The following is a 21,467-nucleotide window of genomic DNA, read 5'->3' as shown; positions in this document are numbered from 1 at the left end:
TTTGGCGCTCTTCTGGGACCGCGCCCACGATGGGAGGTGGTCTCTTGCCACTCTCTGGCACGCCCACAATGGCGTCCGCTCTGCCAGGGCGGGAAACTGTCCAAGATGGCGGGAATCGTCTCCCTATGGCGGGAAACTCCGTGGATGGCGGGCAAAGACTGCAGATGGCGGGCAAACGGCGGGAAACGACCCCAGATGGCGTCCGATGGCGGGAACCCTCTGGAATTGGCGGGAGACTTCTTTTTAAAGTATATATGAACTTTTCTTCAGGCACGCAGTACCCGGTGGTTGCGGGCACGTAATCCTGCCGACTACGCCAAAGTTGACGCGCCCCTGGGCCTGCTGTGTCGTGCGGCATCGCGCGCACGGGGACTTACCCGGAGCCGGATCAGATGGGGGTAGTAGTCTCGTGGCGGTGACCCGGTCCGTGCCCAGGGAGTCAAGCTGAGTGGCAGTCTTTAGCAGTAGATGTTAGAGTGTTCGACTACGCCACCCGTTGAATGCGGCTATGAAGCCGCCGCTGCAGGACAGTCCGCTGAGGCCGGTGGTACGGATGTGCAGCGTGGTTGGTATAACCCCCAACGGGAGGGGTATGGCCTCAGGGCAGCAGATGTGGATGACAGTGGTAGTGATGGTGCAGCAAGGAAGCTCAGAGATGTGTGGTGCAGTTTCAAGGCTTTTACTCACAGGTGTTGCTCCGGTCACTTCGGCCAAGAGTGACCACCCGAGCCGTGCTGTGTCCACCAGGTGCGGGACTCGGCCAACTCCCAGGCAGTTCCAGAGCGTGGTCCTGAGCTCCCCTCTCTTCCTTCCTACAGGCCGTCCTCACCAGGGACCCACCTATGTCCGGCTTCCTCGGGCCTTATGGGGCAAAACCTCTCTCCGGTTTTCCTGACCCTATGTGGCGTGCCTTCCTGGTGGATGTGGCGAGGGGTCGTGCCAAAGCTTGACCACGACCTCCGGTTCCTGGCTAAGGATGATTTGCCTCCACCAGCTTGGGATCCGGTACCCTTCTCTGCCAACCCTTCACCCGTTTTAGTTCACTCATGGGATCTCAGGGTTCCCTCTGCTTGCGTCTCTGGGCCTTTCCTTGTGTTCCTCTCTCTGCTTCAGGCCTGGCTCTGGAGCTGGGCCCAGACGGAGCCACAGCTCCCCCTCAGCCCTCTCTGGCTGAGCTCCTCTCTGAACCGACTCTCCTCTGAACAGGACCCTGTCCTAAAATGGTGCCCACCTTATATACTCCCTCTGACACCCGAGCCCAGGTCACAATGCAACCAATGGGCTCCTCCTATGCCTAGAGTCCCTCCCCTGACTGCTCCTACACTACTGGGATGTTCCTCCCCCCCTCCCACTCCAGCCAGGGACAGACGCTGTCGTACCTGCACATCTATCTGGTGGGAGTACCGTTGTTCTGTCCCCCGGAAATGGGATGAGTGTAGTGCATGCAACTAGCTGAGCTCAGTCCCACCCTCCATCCTTACCCGGGAGTGGAATACCACACCTCTGGTTTGAGGTGCAATACTCCTGTAGCAGCCGAGTCCTCGGGGTGCTACACATCCTCCACGGTTTTTCTTTCCAGTTCAATTGTGTCCCATCATTGAGGATAAATCTACCCTGTCGTGCCCCTTGTAATTGCTCCCGCCCTAACAAGGGCAGTACTCAAGTGTATCTATTACCCCACAAAATGCCTCCCGACGCGTTTCTTCCTCCTCAAAAAGGATTCATCAGGGGAGTGTAACTCGTATCTTGGTGAGCACTACAAAAAAGTGACTAAGTGCTATAAAGTGCTGGATTGGGCTGGATTGGGCCAGACTTCTCAACACCACCGAATGATAGCAGCGTAACATAAACAATGATAGCAGCGTAACATAAACTCAAATCCAGTGTCTTTTCTTGGGACGTGTATTCCCATGCACCTTTTCACACCCAGACAAGGGTATACGCTTCCTGATTTTGGCTATTTGCTCTTGTCCTCCTCCTTTTCCTCATCCTCCACCACCATATCACCAGGGTGACCGTGGTCCGTGATGCAACACCCGCATAATTTTTTTAAAGGGTGTTTACGATTCCCGTAAAAAAATATTTTTAAACAGTATGTTCATGTATACCCCCCAGGGGTAAATGTTTGTCAGCCCATACACTTAGTGCATGGGCATTACAAGTATAGGAGGCCCGCTCCTTTCTAATGGGAACATGTCGTACCTTGTTACTGTGGCCCTGCTCTATGTGTCTTTAAATTCTTAGTGGGGTTTTTCCTAAGATTTGTCAGCCGTTGGACTCACTGAATACCCTATAACTGTATAGCAGACCCTCTCCTTTCTAATGGGAACATGTCGTACCTTGTTACTGTGGTCCTGCTCTATGTGTCTTTAAATTCTTTGTGGGGTTTTTCCTAAAATTGGTCAGCCGTTGGACTCACTGCACACCCTATAACTGTATAGCAGACTCTCTCCTTTCTAATGGGAATTTGTCATTACTGTGGCCCTGCTCCGTGTGTCTTTAAATTCTTAGTGGGTTATTTCCTAGAATTGGTCAGCCGTTGGACTCACTGCATACCCTATAACTGTATAGCGGACTCTCTCCTTTCTAATGGGAACATGTCGTACTTGTTACTGGGGCCCTGCTCTGTGTGTCTTTAAATTCTTAGTGGGGTTTTTCCTAAAATTGGTCAGCCGTTGGACTCACTGCACACCCTATAACTGTATAGCAGACTCTCTCCTTTCTAATGGGAATTTGTCATTACTGTGGCCCTGCTCCGTGTGTCTTTAAATTCTTAGTGGCTTATTTCCTAGAATTGGTCCACCGTTGGACTCACTGCATACCCTATAACTGTATAGCGGACTCTCTCCTTTCTAATGGGAACATGTCGTACTTGTTACTGGGGCCCTGCTCTGTGTGTCTTTAAATTCTTAGTGAGGCATTTCATAAAATTGGTCAGCCGTTGGACTCACTGTATACCCATAACTGTATAGCAGACTCTCTCCTTTCTAATGGGAACATGTAGTACCTTGCTACTGTGGGCCAGCTCTGTGTGTCTTTAAATTCTTAGTGGGGTTTTTCCCAAATTTTGGCAGCCCTTGCTGTCACAGCATGGGCATTACCACTATAGGAGACCCACTCCTATATAATGGGAAATTTTTTTTACTGAGACCCTCCTCTATGTCTCTTCAAAGGGGTATTGGGTTGCGTCTAAATTTTTGGAAGCCCTTGCAGTCACTGGACACGCAATAACAGTATAGGAGACACACTTGTTAATAATGGGAACAACAAAGCATAGCCGGCTGATGGCTCTCTAACAATAGCTAGGGCAGACTGCTGGCCTTTTAAGAATAGTAAAGGCCATCTGATGTCCCTATAAAAATAGGCTTTATGACTTTCAGAGTCCCTCCATCATAAATAAAACAGGATGTGTTTGATGATGTGTCACACACCACATTGCCAGATAAGGTTGTAAAATGTTAAAATGACATTTCCCGGTGAATGCATTTGTCTTAAAAAATAACGTAAAAAAAACAAAACAATAGGATCTTTCTTTAGTATAAAAAACAGTGTCACCAATTTAACCTCAATGTAATCACATTGTTCAGCTCATGCACCTCCTCCTCCATCTCCGAAATGACCACATCAGTCACAAGCTGACAGCACTGCAGCACTGACTTGGCCAAGCAGCAACAGGCTGTGCTGAAGATAACATGCTTAATGCTTAATTGACCAACCGCCCAGCGCTGCAAAGTTGTTGAAAGATGTAACACAGCAGCCTGATCTGTGGCTCTCACCGCTGAGCCAGGCATGGTCATGTGTGACAATGGGCGGAACCTGGTGATGGAGAAATGACAGCCGGAGTAGATACGGTTTCCCTCTATGCCAGTCCTTTCACCGAGCTAAAGAATATGGCTGTGGTGAAATACAACTCCCACTGAAAAGCTGTTTCAGATTGAAAAACAGTGTGCCCACCAGAGGATTTGATTCTGAGGACTAACCTTTCTCACCCGCTCAAAAACCCCATAGCAGCTGCAAAGTTAGCGCTATCATCAACTCTCCTGAGGTAGAAGCCAAGGCACACCAGAGGATTCTCTGGTGGGACGGTCCAACCCTGCCGAGAAGCAGTACTGGCTAAGAAAAGTGTGTGGGGGAAGGTTCTCGGACACTCTACGGCTGCTTTTTTACTGAGGAGGAAACACAACCAAACACGGGGAGAACATACAAAGTCCTTGCAGATGTTGTCCTTGCTGGGATTTGAACCCAGGATCCCAGCGCTGCAAGGCTTCAGTGCTAACCACTGATCCAATGTGCTGCCGTTCACCCTCTAATATCTAACAGGCTGGAGAAACTTGCACCTACTGCCACTCTATCTTCAGCTCCTTTGTGAGAAAATGTATTTGGGCACCCACTCAGTCTACCAAATAAAATTCCTGAGAAGGAAATTGGGGATGGCTTCGCTACTGGTACTGGGGGCAGTGCTAATACCATGGCGTCGTACCATAGTTTGCTGGAAATATTCCAGGCTGGTAGGAGGCAAGCAAATTCCCACAGAAAAGTAACAGCAGTAATGTTCAGGCCACATTTCAAGTGCAAGCAGCTTTAGAGGACTTCCTGGGAGAAATGACACGGAGGGTAGATACGGTTTCCCTTTATGCCAGTCCTTTCACCGAGCTAAATACAACTCTCAGCAAAAAAAGTTGTGGACTGGCTCCGTACCATCCCTGGCCACATTCACCTGTCCACGTGTTTGTGGTTAGGTGGTCCTTCCCAGTAAGTGCACTGGGGAGGGCACGGGTAATGTTGTGGGACCTGTGCTTGTGGAAGGCGGAGATGATACCGGGAAAAATAATAGCGGCTGGGGACCGAGTATGGATACCCGGTCACCGCCGCCATAAGATTGTGGACAGCTTCCGCCTCCACGAGCCTAAAAGGCCATATTTCAAGTGCAAGTAGCAGCCCAGAAATCTGGCAGTTTAGTGTTGCGGCCTGTAGGTGGGTGGGTGGCTGGCTGCATACTTGTGCTTGCATTCCAAGTAACAGAAAACTAAGCAGATGGTGGCCTCTATCATCATCATGGCCTCACCTCGGCACTATGAACTCTCCTGAAGGAGAAGCCAGGGCCTGCCGGAGGAGTCTCCGGTTCTCTGGTGGGCCCATCCAACCATGCCGAAAAGCAGCCCTGGCTAAGAAAAGTGTGGGGGAAGGTTCCGGGACACTCTATGGCTGCTTTTTTAATGTGGATCGGCCATGCTTATGCATGTTATTTCTCAAAACGCATTACAGATCAGGCCATTGTCCAACTCTGTATTCAAGACATTAAATGCGCAAAGAAAGATGTGTGTGTCAAAGCAACACCGACAAGTGCGAGTTGATGTTGGACGGGCTGCCATTGCTTTTGCAACAAGCTCAATTACAGGACTTCCTGGGAGAAATGACATGCAGGGTAGATACGGTTTCCCTCTAAGCCAGTCCTTTCACCGAGCTAAATACAACTCTTAGGAAAAAAGTTGTGGACTGGCTCTGTACTATCCCTGGCCACACGCACCTGTCCACATGTTTGTGGTTAGGCGGTCCTTCCCAGTAAGTGCACTGGGGAGGGCATGGGTAATGTTTTGGGACCCGTGCTTGTGGAAGGCGGAGGCGATACTGGGAAATATAGTGGCGGCTGTGGACCGAGTATGGACACCCGGCCACCGCTGGCATGAGGTTGTGAAAAGCTTCCGCCTCCACGAGCCTAAAAGGCCACATTTCAAGTCCAAGCAGCAGTCAAAAATTTGGCAGTATAGTATTGCAGCCTGTGGGTGGGTGGCTGGCTGGATACTTGTGCTTGCAATGGGGTAGGGACAACTGAAAGCTGCACTGGGACAAGGACGTGGACGGTGATTGTTGCAAGTCTGCAACGACAGGTGCATGACGGGAGGCATCTTCACATGCGTCAAGGATCACTTATGATGGGCACACTTTTAGGCAGTGACCTGGGAGTCAGAGATGCTTCCAGCGGTCTTCCCCATGTTGTTCCCATGTCTTTTCAGCACTGTATGCATGTGTCTGATGATGTGTCACACACCACATGGCCAGATAAGGTTGTAAAATGTTAAAATTACATTTCCTAGTGAATGCATTTGTCTTGGTTGAAAGCAATGCAAAACTGCAAAAAATCATCAAAAACGCTACGTGTGAACATAGCCCACGTGTGGAGGAGTATTTTTGTTATTGGTCATTTATTTTGTCTTATATACAAGTCATTACCCTGGAAAGGATGTTCCTTAACATACAGTACAGACCAAAAGTTTGGACACATCTTCTCATTTAAATATTTTTCAGTATTTTAATGACTATGAAAATTGTACATTCACACTGAAGGCATCAAAACTATGAATTAACACATGTGGAATTATATACTTAACAAAAAGTGTGAAACAACTGAAAATATGTCTTATATTCTAGGCTCTTCAAAGTAGCCACGTTTTGCTTTGATGACTGCTTTGCACACTCTTGGCATTCTCTTGATGAGCTTCAAGAGGTAGTCATCGGAAATGGTCTTCCAACAATCTTGAAGGAGTTCCCAGAGATGCTTAGCACGTGTTGGCCCTTTTGCCTTCACTCCGCGGTCCAGCTCACCCCAAACCATCTCGATTGGGTTCAGGTCTGGTGACTGTGGAGGCCAGGTCATCTGGCGTAGCACCCCATCACTCTCCCTCTTGGTCAAATAGCCCTTACACAGCCTGGAGGTGTGTTTGGGGTCATTGTCCTGTTGAAAAATAAATGATGGTCCAACTAAACGCAAACCAGATGGAATAGCATGCCGCTGCAAGATGCTGTGGTAGCCATGCTGGTTCAATATGCCTTCAATTTTGAATAAATCCCCAACAGTGTCTCCAGCAAAGCACCCCCACACCATCACACCTCCTCCTCCATGCTTCACGGTGGGAGGATCCATCCGTTCACCTTTTCTGCGTCGCACAAAGACACGGTGGTTGGAACCAAAGATCTCAAATTTGGACTCATCAGACCAAAGCACAGATTTCCACTGGTCTAATGTCCATTACTTATGTTCTTTAGCCCAAACAAGTCTCTTCTGCTTGTTGCCTGTCCTTAGCAGTGGTTTCTTAGCAGCTATTTTACCATGAAGGCCTGCTGCACAAAGTCTCCTCTTAACAGTTGTTGAAGAGATGTGTCTGCTGCTAGAACTCTGTGTGGCATTGACCTGGTCTCTAATCTGAGCTGCTGTTAACCTGCGATTTCTGAGGCTGGTGACTCGGATAAACTTATCCTCAGAAGCACAGGTGACTCTTGGTCTTCCTTTCCTGGGGCGGTCCTCATGTGAGCCAGTTTCTTTGTAGCCCTTGATGGTTTTTGCAGCTGCACTTGGGGACACTTTCAAAGTTTGCCCAATTTTTCGCACTGACTGACCTTCATTTCTTAAAGTAATGATGGCCACTCGTTTTTCTTTACTTAGTTTACTTAGCTGCTTTTTTCTTGCCATAATACAAATTCTAACAGTCTATTCAGTAGGACTATCAGCTGTGTATCCACCAGACTTCTGCACAACACAACTGATGGTCCCAACTCCATCTATAAGGCAAGAAATCCCACTTATTAAGCCTGACAGGGCACACCTGTGAAGTGAAAACTATTTCCGGTGACTACCTCTTGAAGCTCATCAAGAGAATGCCAAGAGTGTGCAAAGCATTCATCAAAGCAAAAGGTGGCTACTTTGAAGAACCTAGAATATAAGACATATTTTCAGTTGTTTCACACTTTTTTTTAAGTATATAATTTCACATGTGTTAATTCATAGTTTTGATGCCTTCAGTGTGATTGTACAATTTTCATAGTCATGAAAATACAGAAAAATCTTTAAATGAGAAGGTGTGTCCAAACTTTTGGTCTGCACTGTATTTACCAGGAAAATCCATTTTGTTTTAGTTTTTGTATGTTTTATTGTGAGTCCGTAAAAGTGGCGTAATACTCTGACAACGTTGTTGACAGCAGTGATCTGGGAGTCAGAGATGCTTCCAGGGGTCTTCCCAATACTGTTCCCATGTAATTTGAGCACTGTTTACATGGATTTGGGCAATTTTTAGGCCCTCTGCAGACCGCCGGGAGTAGCCGCCTGAAAAATGCTTGAGTTTCCCATAGACTTACATTGGGCTCGTTGCTCGGTTCGGGCACCCGAGTATTCCAATTTGCTCGACCCGAGTAACGAGTACCCGAGCATTTTAGTGCTCGCTCATCACTAGGCCTAACCCAATTCCTGAACAACACAGAATTTTCCCTTACAGTTACCAAAATGCAGACAGGCAACATTTTCCTTCCATTCGCAAATAATAATAATAATCTTTTTATAGCGCCAAGATATTCCGCAGCGCTTTACAGACATCATTATCACTGTCCCCATTGGGCTCACAATCTATATTCCCTATTAGGGTGTCTTTTTGGAGTGTGGGATGAAACCGGAGAACCCGGAGGAAATCCATGCAAACACGGGGAGAACATACAAACTCCTTGCAGATGTTTTCCCTGGTGAGATTTGAACCCAGGACCCCAGCGCTGCAAGTCTACAGTGTTGACAGATAGGGCTTGTGCAGACAACTGTTTTTCAATCAGACAAATGTTATCCGTGGTTTTCACGGATAGCACTCATTCCCATGTTATTATATGGGTCTGTGCACATGTCTGATTTTTTCCTCGGACCGAGTCATGCAAGGAAAATAATTGTAGCATGCACGATTTGCCTCTGAGAATCCGATGGCACTTGCCCATTCATGTCTATGGGTCTGCAAGAAAAATCGGACCACATTTGGATGACATCCGAATTTGTTCTGATTTTCACAGAATTACATAATTAAGAAGTAGGAGAATTTTTTTTCTCTCCACCTCCGAAAAAATCGGAAACTCTGATCAGAGTGTGATTAGCATAATCAGACCAATTTTCGGAGAGAAAACGGTCATCTGTACTGAAATATAGAGAAACATTGTCACTCCACAGAACACATTTCTGCTGCTGCAGAGTCCAGTGGCTGCTTCTTTACACCACTCCATCCAATGCTTAGCAATGTGCTTGGTAATGTAAGACTTACAATCATCTGCTCGGCCACGGAAATCCATGCCGTGAAGCTCTTGGCCATCAGTTTGTGTGATGATGTTAATACCAGAGGAGGAATGGAGTCAGCAGAGTGTTGGTGACTTTTCTGTCCTTTGTTATATGATGCGCCCCCTGGGACGTGGGGTACTCGGTAGCCGGGCCGGTCGATGCTGGGGGATGTCACAGTGGCAGTGACCCGGTCCGTGACCCATGGCGGTCAATAAAAGGGGATTAGAGAAAGGGGAATAAAGTTTATAGAGATAGTGTTCGCGACGTTACCTCTGGTATGCGGCTAAAGGGAGCCGCCACTGTGGAGCAGGTCCTCTGGAGCAGTTGTTAATGCAGCAGAGTTGGTTTAGCTCTCCACATGTAGAGCTTAGCTCCAGGGCAGTGTAGATGTTGCATGAGGTAGATGTGACGGGTGCTGTGTAGCGCAGGCAGGTGATGGCGCAGCAATTATTGACAGAGACAGTGAGGTGCAGTCTTCAGGGTTTTACTCACAGTTCTTAAGTTCCTCAGGCTACACTTTCCAGATTATAACCACCCACGTCGTCCTTCATTGACCAAGGAAGAGGTTTAGCTGTGACGCCCAGCTGCGCTTGGTATCACAGATCCTAGAAGGGTGTATTGATGGATTCCTCCACAAGAGGCCCCCATAACCATTCACACATCTCCACCTTCCACCTCAGACCACCAGAAGGAGCCCGTTAGGGATAGATAAATAGGGAAGGTGGAGCAAGGCAGCAGTCAGTCAGAGTTGTTAGTCTAGACAGAGTCGAGTTCAGTCTGGTTTAGCAGTGAGTCCAATGCAGCCTGAGAAGAGTTCCCTCAGAGGACAAAAGCATGTTCCAGCTCCTGCAATTGCAATCCTGCAGTGGAGCTTATCCAGATCGAGACTCCGTGTAGCTCAGAGAGGTGAGCTTTAGGTGTGCCGGCGCCATAAGATCGGTGAAGCGCGGCAAGCTGCCGTTAGTGTGTATAGCCTAGTGAGGGCCCGAGTAGGCTGAAGGCGAGTTAGTACATAGGGGGCAGAGGAGCTTAACTTGCTCACCCCGAAGCATTTACCGGACACCGGAGCGCTGGTGATCCTCACCAGAAGCCACAGGTGGCGTCACAAACTCTAATAAACTAAACAAACCAATTTTCCACCCTTTTTAAGGAGAGACCCCAGGGTACGGGCCCGGGAGCCGACCACCGCAACATCCCCAAGGCTAAAGGCCCGGGTAACCGAGTCATCCCCATCCCCTGGGCTAGTCACAGCAATCCCTCAGATAATTTAAGAGCACTTAATGGGACCCCGTTCTATGTGCCTTTCTCAGTCGTCTTCCTGCGCTGGCTCTCACCCTCCTGCCCTGCGCCTCACAATCAGTGTCCCAAGCTGGTAGCCTCGGATCTTGTCGGGCGACCTGCAGTCCCCTGGACCCTCTTTGGCCACCTTTTTGGTGATGCAATTGTGGCTGTGGAAACTGCACCCTAAAAGTACAGAAGCCTCCGGTTTGTAGCTGAACATTGCAATTCTCACTAGTTAGGGGCCGGTCCCCTCTGCGGCCTGATCCCCCCACGTCCTGGTAGATTCGGGCATACGGATGGCCTCCAGCACTTCCCATACCCCTAGGATCCCCTCTTCCCTTCTGGAGCCTTCCTTTCTGTTCCTCTCCTCAGTCAGTCTCACCTCCTGGGCCTCTCACTAGGCCCGCTCCACCTGAGCAGAGCTCCTGTAGAGCTCCTGCTCCCACTCGCTGTCCTCCTCTGACTGGAATCCTTCTAGATGGTTCCATCCCTTCTTATACACCTGCTGAAGTGCTCCCCTAATCTCCTTCCTCCACCCACACCCACTACATGGTTCCCCCTCTCTTGGTTCCCCCCACTCCAGCCAGGGACAAGGCTCAACAGAGGAGCAGCGCATATTGACCCTCCTGCTGGTCTGGAGTAGTGTAGTGTTGAATGCAGGTGTTTGGGTCCCGGGCAGTACTCCATCCTTACCTGAGAGTGAGATACCACACCTCTGGGTGAGATGCAGTACCTCTGTGGTGACTGAACCTGTAGGGGCGCCACATATACAGCATTCGGTGATCCCGCTTTGTAACTTTACGTGGTCTCCACTTCATTGTTAAGTCGCTGTGGTTCCTAAATGCTTCTATTTTTTAATAGTGGCACTCACAGCTGATAATGGAATATTTTGTTGAGAAGAAATGTGGCGTCTAGTGAAGAGCTCAAGTGCTCGTTACTCGAGTTTGCCTAGAGTGTTCGGGTATGTACAGAGTAGCGCGGGTGCTCTAGTGAAATGTTCGAGTTCCCGCGCCCGCATGTTTCGCTGCCATTAGACAGCCACAAAATATGCGGGGATTGCCTGCATTTGTCAGGCAATCCCCACATATTTTGTGACTGTGTAACAGCCACAAAACATACGGCCGCGGGGACTCGAACATCTCACTCAAGCACAGGCGATACTCTAGGCAAACTGGAGTAACAAGCACTAGTGGCGTCCACTCCTATTACTTTCCCAGTTTCTTTAGAACGAGCCATTGTGTCTCTTGCGTTAGTAAATGCAGAAAGCATGACGAGAGGCCGGATTTTATACACCTGCGCCAATGGGACTAAGCGAAAAACCCGAATTTAATGATTAAGACGTGTGCATCCTAATACTTTTGTTCATGTAGGGTATAGGTTTACATTGCACAGTCTTCTTTAGTCCCTGTCGCAAGGTTACATTATCTCTTCAAGTTGCAGTTATCCGAAGAGCAGCCCTCGTGGATAAACTTACAACGGTAGGAGGGAAAAGAACTGCTCTTCAATTATATTGCAAATTGCTACTCACTGCAGTTGATATAAAATAGTTAAGGAGACTATTTTACTACCAAGTAGAGCAATTGAGGGGTTAACAATCAATTACAGCAGGCAGGAATGCTAAGCACATAATGTCTCCCCCATGGCCTTTTCAACCGAACCCATAAACATTCCAATTAGGCAGCCAATTAAAATGAGAAAGAGTCCTCCTGAATTATATAGCAGTTGGAGGCTGCCGTGGCCCTTTTCGGGAGTTGACAGCTAGTGAAAGCTTTTCACTGGATTTCAACTAGAGAGAGCAAAAGAATGAAGTGAATCGGTGACGTTTGAAAAGCTTGTGTGAAGGGGCAGTTCTGCGATAATGGGTCTTCAGTCGAAGTGACACTGAGCCATTAGCGAACTATGGAAAGCTTTGTCATGCTAAGAGGAGGACATTATTGAACGCGGAGGAGCCCATTGAGTAGCGGTCCCAAAAAAACTAAAAAACTTTAATTTTATCATTTTATAGTTGTTTTGGCTGGAAGGGGAGGCAATGGGTGGATGTTGTTAAACTGTGTGAATTGCCACTTCTTCTTCTTTTTTTTTTTTTGTCCGGGGCGGCAGAAATAGGATATTTAATGAGCTTGTTTTAAAACAAGAAGAAACATTCCCATTTCTCACACATTAACTGTACATCTTAGCAAGAGGGCAATCCGGTGTTAAAAGTCATATTTAATTTCCCGTCAAGGATACATAATCATGTTTTTTGTTTTATGTTAGATAAAAAAGAATAAAGATTTTGATATAAAGTAATAAAAATCTAAAAACATTTAGAAATAGAAGAAAATATAATAAAATAAAATACTTTTGTAAATAAAGAATAAAACTAAATTAAAACAGTAAAAAAGTTTAAAAAAAAATATCGATGTAGAACAGATAAAAAGTAAATGGCACAAAACCACCAGACACTAATAATAGCTGTACCGGGACCAAAATATTGAAGAGTAAATATACAAAATGAAAGAAAACAGTGTAAGAAAAGTTCTCGGTTAACCAGAAATTCTAAAAATGGTCAGTACTATTTTAGTTTACATTTATACTTAGAGATACAGTAAGGGCAGACATAGACAGGCTGAAGCAACAATTAACACGTTGTACATTGACTTCAGTTTACAATGTTAGGAAAAATAAATGAGAACAAGAAAAACAAAAAAAAGAAAGCCAATTTGGTCACCGTTTCCCGAAACTCTGAGTTTGGTCTATTTACTTAGCACTAGGGAAAAAGCCATGAAAACCACTGATAGAAGGCTACAGTGTTACAATTGTTAAATAAATATAAAGCCTCATGTTCACGGAGCCATTGGTAATTCTAGTGTCATGCTGGTTACTACTGTGGCTGCAACCACTGCTGCTGGTCCCCAATTCAGTGGTGGTCTCCTTCTCACTGCTGTTATTACTCTGATGGTTATGACCCATAATGTTGCTCTTAGGGCTTGTGCATGCTGACTCAAGGTATCTTAAATGGTCAGTGTGTGTCTCAGTACATCTTCCCTAACCAATGCTCAGATGACCCAGGTTACTTAAAAGACTCTGTGTCACATCCGTGTCTGAACATAGTGCTGCGATCCCTGTCCTGGCCACTAGGCAGTGCCAAACTAAAACTACGGTTACTACTGGAGTGTGTGGGTGTTAAGGTTTAAGATTGCTGAAGCTAGTTCTGAGCTCCTGTATACACAATACGGTGGGCCCACAGCTCCGTTGTACAGAGTATGAAGTTCCCACAGTTCCACTATATAGAGTATGATGGGCCCACGGCTTCCCTATACACAATATACAGTAATACCCCTACAGCTCCACTATACCCAATATTATTCCTCCACAGTTTCCCTATACACAGTATGAGGGGCCCACAGCTCCCCAATATACATTATAATGGACCCACAGCTCCCCTATACACAGTATGGTGGGCCCATAGTTCCGTTATACACAGTATCATAACCCCACAACTCCCCAAAACACAAGATAATGGCCCCCACAGTATAACCTACTGTATAATGGCCCCCAACACTCTATAATGGCTCCCACAGTAGGCTCCACATTGTATAATAGCCCCCACATTAGCTCCCTTGCTGTATAATGGCCACCACACTTTATGAGGACACCCAAAAGATGTCCCTACAATGTACGAGAGCCCCCCACACTGTATGAGGGTCCATTACAGTAGTCCCCACACTGTATTATTCCCCCACAATAGGCGCCCAAACTGTCTAAAAGCCCTCAAATTAGCCCTAAAACTGTATAAAGGCCCCCACATTAGCATCCAAACAGTATAATGGCCCCCACATTAGCCCCAAACAGCATAATGGCCCCTTCATTGCCCTCCAAACTGTATAATGGCTCCCACATTAGCCCCCAAAACTATATAATGGCCCCCACACTGTATAAGAGCTCCCACAATAAATCCTCACACTGTATGAGTGTCCCCTATTGTTTATGATGTCCCCACAAATTTTAATTAAAATAATAAACATCATATACTCACCTAACCGAGGATCCTAACGACTTCATCAGCAAGACCCAGGCAGACCAGCACACTGTCATCGGATGGGCACATACTCAGGATGACTGGGTTCTCTGGAGAAAGGTAGTGCAGGGAGATCATGTCTCCCTGATCTTCTGCAGGGCTGAACTGTATCGGTGTACTGCGCATGCTAATTGTAACGCTAGTTGGTGTGAAGCCACTGTTTCATGGGCAGGGCTTACCCTGGAGGGGCATGACTAAGGATCTACTGGATCTTTACTAGGGCCTCTGATGGTGAGGATAGGCTGGCCTGCCAGTAAACACCAAGTACCACTTCAGGGCAGTCACTGGGACTGCAGCAGCTGACCGGAGGGTCAGAGTTGAGCATAAGAGGCACAGAAGTGTAGTCAGACGGGTTCACAATACAAAGCCGGAGTCAGGGATAGAGAAGTCAAACTAAGTGGGTAACAGGCCAGGTTGATATCGGGAGACATAATATAAAGATATGCATAAATGGCTGCTAGCAGGCTAGGGACCAACGTTCGGGCAAAGAGTGGTGGTCGGAGCTGCCTAATATAGAACCTGCTGGCACGAGATAGGCCGGGTGACCTAATCTATGCAGGACACAGCCGGTTAAATTTCTACAGAGACAGGTAAGGCTCCCCTAAAGACAAATGGAAACCACATGCAGATGCAGCAGTGCTGGGGAGAGCAGCAAGAGGCAAACTTAGCGAAAAAGCCTGGCACAAGGAGAAGCCACATGGTGACCACGGTAAGTAGGGCAGTGCTGAGGAGGCATACGCAGTAATGCCGTGACACTGATACAGTTAATGGTAACCTAGCTCTGGGTGGACCACTCTGAGCGAAGGGACTGGAGCAACTGCCCCTTCTGCTCCCTAGTAGCTACACTACTGAGACAGTCTCTAGCTGCTAGCTATTAGTTTGTTCAGCTAGTACTAGGTTCTCCGACTTGGCAGTGACTTAGCTCCTGTGGTCTGTTTTGCATTTCCATATACAGGGTTGGGAGGCTGATTATCAGGATTATCAGGGGTTCCTACAGGTTAGCCAAAGGCAAGTCCTTTCTAACACAAAGGTTCCTCTACTTCCAGATAGTTCCCTGGTATTATGCCATCCAAAGTTGTGTAAGCATCAGCTGTTGTCAGAGCTTTAGGGGGATATAGTGGGGCACCATAAACTGTTGGTGCCATATTTCAGTTCCCTATAACATGGAGGTTTGGTGAAACCATAATACAATTATGTATGTGTAGGAGACCTTACAAAAAGTAAGATATGGTGGGAGGACAAATACCCCTTCCCCTGTCACTTCATGTCCCTGAGAAATTATTATTTGTTCCCATTACTTATTGGTCATGCAGGGTTTGAAAGTAGCTCCATATGACAAGCACGGAGGTCTTCAACAGATTCCTTGCTGTCATAGCAACCCATCAACGAGCCCGCTCCATACACTCGCTTCCGACTTGCGCCAGACATGTACAGCGCATGTCATGAAGGGGTTAAAGTCTATTTTTTATCTGTTTGCTTGTTGTTGTTTTTTTATGTGTATCATTGTGGGCATGGTATGGGATTTCCAGATCTTTTTGACTGAATCACAAATTACGACATTTTAAAAAGTTGCAAAAAGGGTAAAGGCCATTATGAAAAATTTGGCATAACTTGAATTTTACAAGAAAATTTTATTTGCCAAAATGCCGATTTTTTTTTTGCAATTTTCTTTCGTGCATATTCAGCAAAATGGTGGTTGCTGCCCACCATTTTTCTGAAATGTAAAAGGCCATCAAAATGATAACAAAATTAAAAAAATCATTATACTCACCCTTCAGCTCACCTCTAAACCCCCTCTGCTCTTCACTATCACACGTCCGGTCATCCCTCATCTTCAGATCACCGCAGCTCACTCTGAAATTCCCAGGCCTCTCATGCTTTGTCAGGACTTCTTGCTTTCATGACAATCTGGGAGGGTTCTGTGCATGCAAGCACAAGGTCACGGTGCATGCTGTGACATCATGACGTCAAGACCTTTCTCATGCTTGAGCAGAATCTTTCCAGGCCTCATCAAAATGGAAAGTCCTAGCTCAACATGAGAGTCACTGCAATCTGAAGATGCAGCAAGGACAGAATGGTGAAGCGAGACAGGTGAGGAGACGAAGCTGGAAGTCCTGACCTAGCATAAGAGACTCAGGGACTTCAACGTGACGGCAGTGGTCTGAACATTGGGTGAGGACCAGGCGACGGTGAAGAGCGAAGGGGCCAGGGAAGTGAGAGGTAAAGTGAGTATAAGGATTTTTTTTACATCCTATGTTTACACTTAGTGAAACCCCAGAGCATAGTAAGGGGCATTACATTTATGGAGCAAAACCTTTCAAATAATCAAATTTCCAGGGAAAAAATGCATGAACGGGTAAATTAAAATTTTGCCTGATCTGCTAATTTCTATTCATTTTGGTTAGTTAATTTTAGTTAACACATTTTTAGCCTCACCAGGGGTCTTTAAATTGTTTTAATTTATTTTTTTACTCTAGTTTGTTAAAATATCTGTGTATTCAACTTCTAGTAAATTCGTTGGTACATAGTGAAGGCATATTGAAGGGATCAATATTATAGGACAGCATGGAAGTGTTATTAAAACTATGTGGAGATATACTATGTTATTTGCTCCAGTTTTATAACAGAACATAGTTGCAAATTTTAGTGCCCGCCAGTTAACAGGCATGTGAAGCCGAAAGATTTACTGTAATTTTTCCCAGAAATTGTCAATTATAGCAAAAATCAATGAAAGCTCATAATTGGTGTGTATTTCAGTTTCTGGGGAATAGACAGCTCAAGAAGTACCAAACTTATAAGGAGGCAAAACCCTCCTAATATTTAAGGTGCATCTTGCTATGGCGGACTGAAAATCCAATTTTAGTAAATGCCTACCACAAGCCTAGGACAATCCTCTTCCTTTGTTTATACTCCTTAGATGCTGTGATCAGTATTGATTATCGCATCTAAGGTGCTACATATCCTCACCACAGTCAAAACAGTGGGAATTTGGCATCATATCTGGGCTCTCCTGCTATTCATTTGGGTATTTATTGAAAAAGTTTAAAAGGGACATAAATGTATGATTATTATAAATTATTATTATTATTAATAATTTATTAGGCTCCTGGAAATGGGTTGTTGATCTGGGGATTTATTCCGAGTGTTGTATTTGCATTCGGAAAGTATTTTTTTTCTATAAAATGAGGAAAATTGGTTTCCACCTTATGAGATTTTTTTTTCTTCTTCTGGATCATCAATACAGTACATTAGGCTGAACTACCGTAGATAGACAAATCCTATGAAAGTAGGAGGCTCATTTGAGAAAAGGGGTTAAAATAAAGTTTAGGAAAAGGCAAATCGGAGAAGGAGATGTGAAGAGCTGTAATAATGGCCTTTAACACAACACTGTAGCCTTCTTCTCTCTCCATTGATAAAGTAACTGCATGGAATTTGATTCCCCCGTGCCTGCCTTTGTGTATGCAATTTGTGGTCTATTAAGTAGAGCTGCCAACATTCACTCTCTATAGGAGCAGATGCCAATGTTTGTTCAGAGTTTTCTCAACTTATCAGTACTTTGCATTTAATGAAATTGAACCTCTAATTTCTCAATTGTTCATTGCTTTTTTAAGCTCTTTGGGTGTACAACAGATTTTTTATATGAAATGTCGATCAAGGTAAGCAATATTAGAGTAGAAGGGTGTATAGTGTACAACTTATACATTTTGTCTCCAGAGAACATTTTATCCAAAGCCTACAAAATGATTTAAAAAATATATTCATCGCTTCCCAACATACGACACACTGCTATGTTATATGCCAAAACTGAGCTTTATAGCTTTAAAGTGCATAGACCAGAGAGGGGGGTTGCGCCATTCCATGCACCCATCGGTCCCCCTGAAAAGCGATTCTGGGGTTGCTGATGGGTTGCCATGACTGCTGGATGTCTGCTGAAGACCCCTGTGGCTATTATGACTGTGCTCTTATGAAAAATATCCTGTGGCTGGCCTTCATGGAAGACCATGGTTTTCACTGTATGGTTCAAAACTGTAGCATTGCAGCATATAGCATGTGATCGAAAGATCACAGATTCAAGTCCCCTAAGGGACTAACAAATAAAGCAAAAAAATAAATAAATAAATAAAAAATAAAAAATATATATAAAGGTCAATTCCCACCACTTATTCCTCCTTGAAAATAAAAAAAATTCAAAACAAATACACATATGCGGCATTGCTGTGTCCGTTAAAGTTCGGTTTATCAAAATATAAAATTAATTAACCTCTAAGCTGTTAATCTGTAAATGCCGTAATAAGGAAAAAAAACGAAATGCCAGAATAGTGTTTTTTTTGGTCACTGAAAAAATGCAATAAGCAGCGATCAAAACGTTGTATCTACCATAAAATTGTATCAATAAAAACACAAAAAGCAAGCCCTCAAATAATGAATGATTCCATTCAAAACTACAACTCTTCCTGCAAATAACAAGTCCTTGTAAAGTTATATTGCCAGCAAAATAAAGTTTTTATTCCATGCAGTTTTTGAAGCCAAAGCCGGTTTTAAGTTATAAGGGGAGAACGTGTATCCAGGTCAAATTCTACTTCTTATCTTTTGTTACATTAATGCTTTTGGCTTCAAAAGATGCAAAAGAAAAACCTAAAACATATGAAACCTGGAATAGCGAGTGATTTTTGGCAATTGGAGTTAATACAAGTGGAGTTAAAGTATCTAATTCCTAAATGATAATGATGTCTTAGTTTTGGAACTCACAGACGTTCAACATCAGTAAATAGGGATAATATACATACAGGTGTGTGAAGAAATGGCAGCAGAGAGACCCCACAGAATCCCACTGCTGCCATGATTGTGAAGAAATGGCAGCAGAGAGACCCCACAGAATCCTACCACTGCCACCAATGTGAAGAAATGGCAGCAGGGAGACCCCACAGAATCCCACCACTGCCATCAATGTGAAGAAATGGCAGCAGAGAGACCCCGCAGAATCCCACCGCTGCCACCACTTGTGATTGATCCACACCCCGCCTGACATCACTATTACGTCAGATGGATCACGTGATACGGATCTGCCCTTTGCACCAAAGTGACATTCCGCACCCCCTCGAGGACACGTAAGGTTTGTTCTACACAGAAACCCCTGTCCACACAGGTACAGGAAGGCACCAGGGAGTGAGAAGAGGTGGCCCACTCAGTCACTGATGTGGCTCCACACTCGCTCACACCTCTGACAGGCTGAGAGGCTCCTTCACTAGCTCCTGTGAAGCAGAGCCTGGTCAGCCTGGGAGAGCTGCCACAAGTTTCTATTAGACATAACGGAATTATATTGGGCTAGAAACCAGCTCGATAGCGTGTTTGTTGGACCGAACAATGGACATGAGAGTGAGTTCGTGGATCGAGATAAAAGAGCAGTCCAAGGTTAAATTATATATTTAATTGTCTTAGGTGCACACTAGACAATTCACTATATACATAAGGGTTATACATACACAATGGTTAGAGTTGAAAACACAATAGTAGGGTACAAAATATATAAAGCAGTTATTAAGAGTCAGTTACCAGTCAGATGGGTGACCTGGCTTTCGGGAGAAGGGTTGCCATATTTGGCACTCCCCTTACTGCCCCCTGGTTAAGCCTAAGTCTCCACCCCTGGTCTCTCTTAGCTAAAAACTCCCAAAAACTAAAGTGGGCTACACCTCCTTAATAGATGGTCCTAGGGAGCCAGTTCTGGTATCATTGGATCCAGCCGAGCCCCTGCTACATGTGGATACCAAGACCCTAGGGGCCCCGTGCAATACTGTGCCCTGTATCTCCCTTTCCCTATGCGCTGGACTGTACTGAAAGCCAGGGCGGCATTCTCCATTCTCTTGAGTTTTCAAAAATCTACTTGGTGTATCACTGGGATGTATCGTATTCCCATAACTTGGTGTTGAATTATAATATCAGACACAAAGAAAGCCGCATGGCTGGGTCCACAGGGGGTCATCCTGTTCAGCTCACAGCTGTTGTGAGGCATGTCACTCCCTGCCTCTCGGCACCCTCCCTTGCAAAGGAGTGTCGAAATTCACAGTGCATTGAAGATCTCTATAAAACCCACCAAACAGGGCACAATGATTGACATGGGATTATCTTGTATATTCTTCACAAGGTGCTTTTCACAAAATTAGAATATTATAAAAAAGTTTCATTATTTCAGTTCTTGAATACAAAAAGTGAAACTCATATATTATATGGAGTCATTACAAACAGAGTGATCGATTTCAAGTGTTTATTCTGTTAATGTTGATGATTAAGGCTTACAGCCAATGAAAACCCAAAAGTCATTATCTCAGTAAAGTAGAATACTTTATGACACCAGCTTGAAAAATGTTTTTAAAATCCGAAATGTTGGCCTACTGAAATGTATGTTCAGTAAATGCACTCAATACTTGGTCGGGGCTCCTTTTGCATCAATTACTGCATCAATGAGGCGTGGCATGGAGGCGACCAGCCCGTAGCACTGCTGAGGTGTTATGGAAGCCCAGGTTGCTTTGAAAGCAGCCTTCAGCTCGTCTGCATTGTTGGGTCTGGTGTCTTCCATCTTCCTCTTGACAATACCCCATAGATTCTCTATGGGGTGAAGGTCAGGCGAGTTTGCTGGCCAATCAAGCATAATGATACTGTTGTTTTTAAACCAGGTATTGGTACTTATGGCAGTGTGGATAGGTGCCAAGTCCTGCTGGAGAATGAGATTTTACATCTCCAAAACGCTTGTCAGCAGAGGGAAGCATAAAGTGCTCTAAAATTTCCTGGTAGACAGCTGCGCTGACTTTGGTCTTGATAAAACACAGTGGACCTACACCAGCAGATGACATGGCTCCCCAAACCATCACTGATTGTGGAAACTTCACACTAGACCTCAAGCAGCTTGGATTATGTGCCTCTCCACTCTTCCTCCAGACTCTGGGACCTGGATTTCCAAAGAAAATGCAAAATTTACTTTCATCTGAAAACAACACCTTGGACCACTGAGCAACACTCCAGGTCTTTTTCTCCTTGGCCCAGGTAAGACGC

This window comes from Phyllobates terribilis, unplaced genomic scaffold (genome assembly GCF_046119375.1).
Source record: "Phyllobates terribilis strain yellow unplaced genomic scaffold, ASM4611937v1 Scaffold_13__5_contigs__length_258822181, whole genome shotgun sequence".
NCBI lineage: Eukaryota > Metazoa > Chordata > Amphibia > Anura > Dendrobatidae > Phyllobates > Phyllobates terribilis.
Note: the sequence above shows the minus strand (reverse complement) of the source record.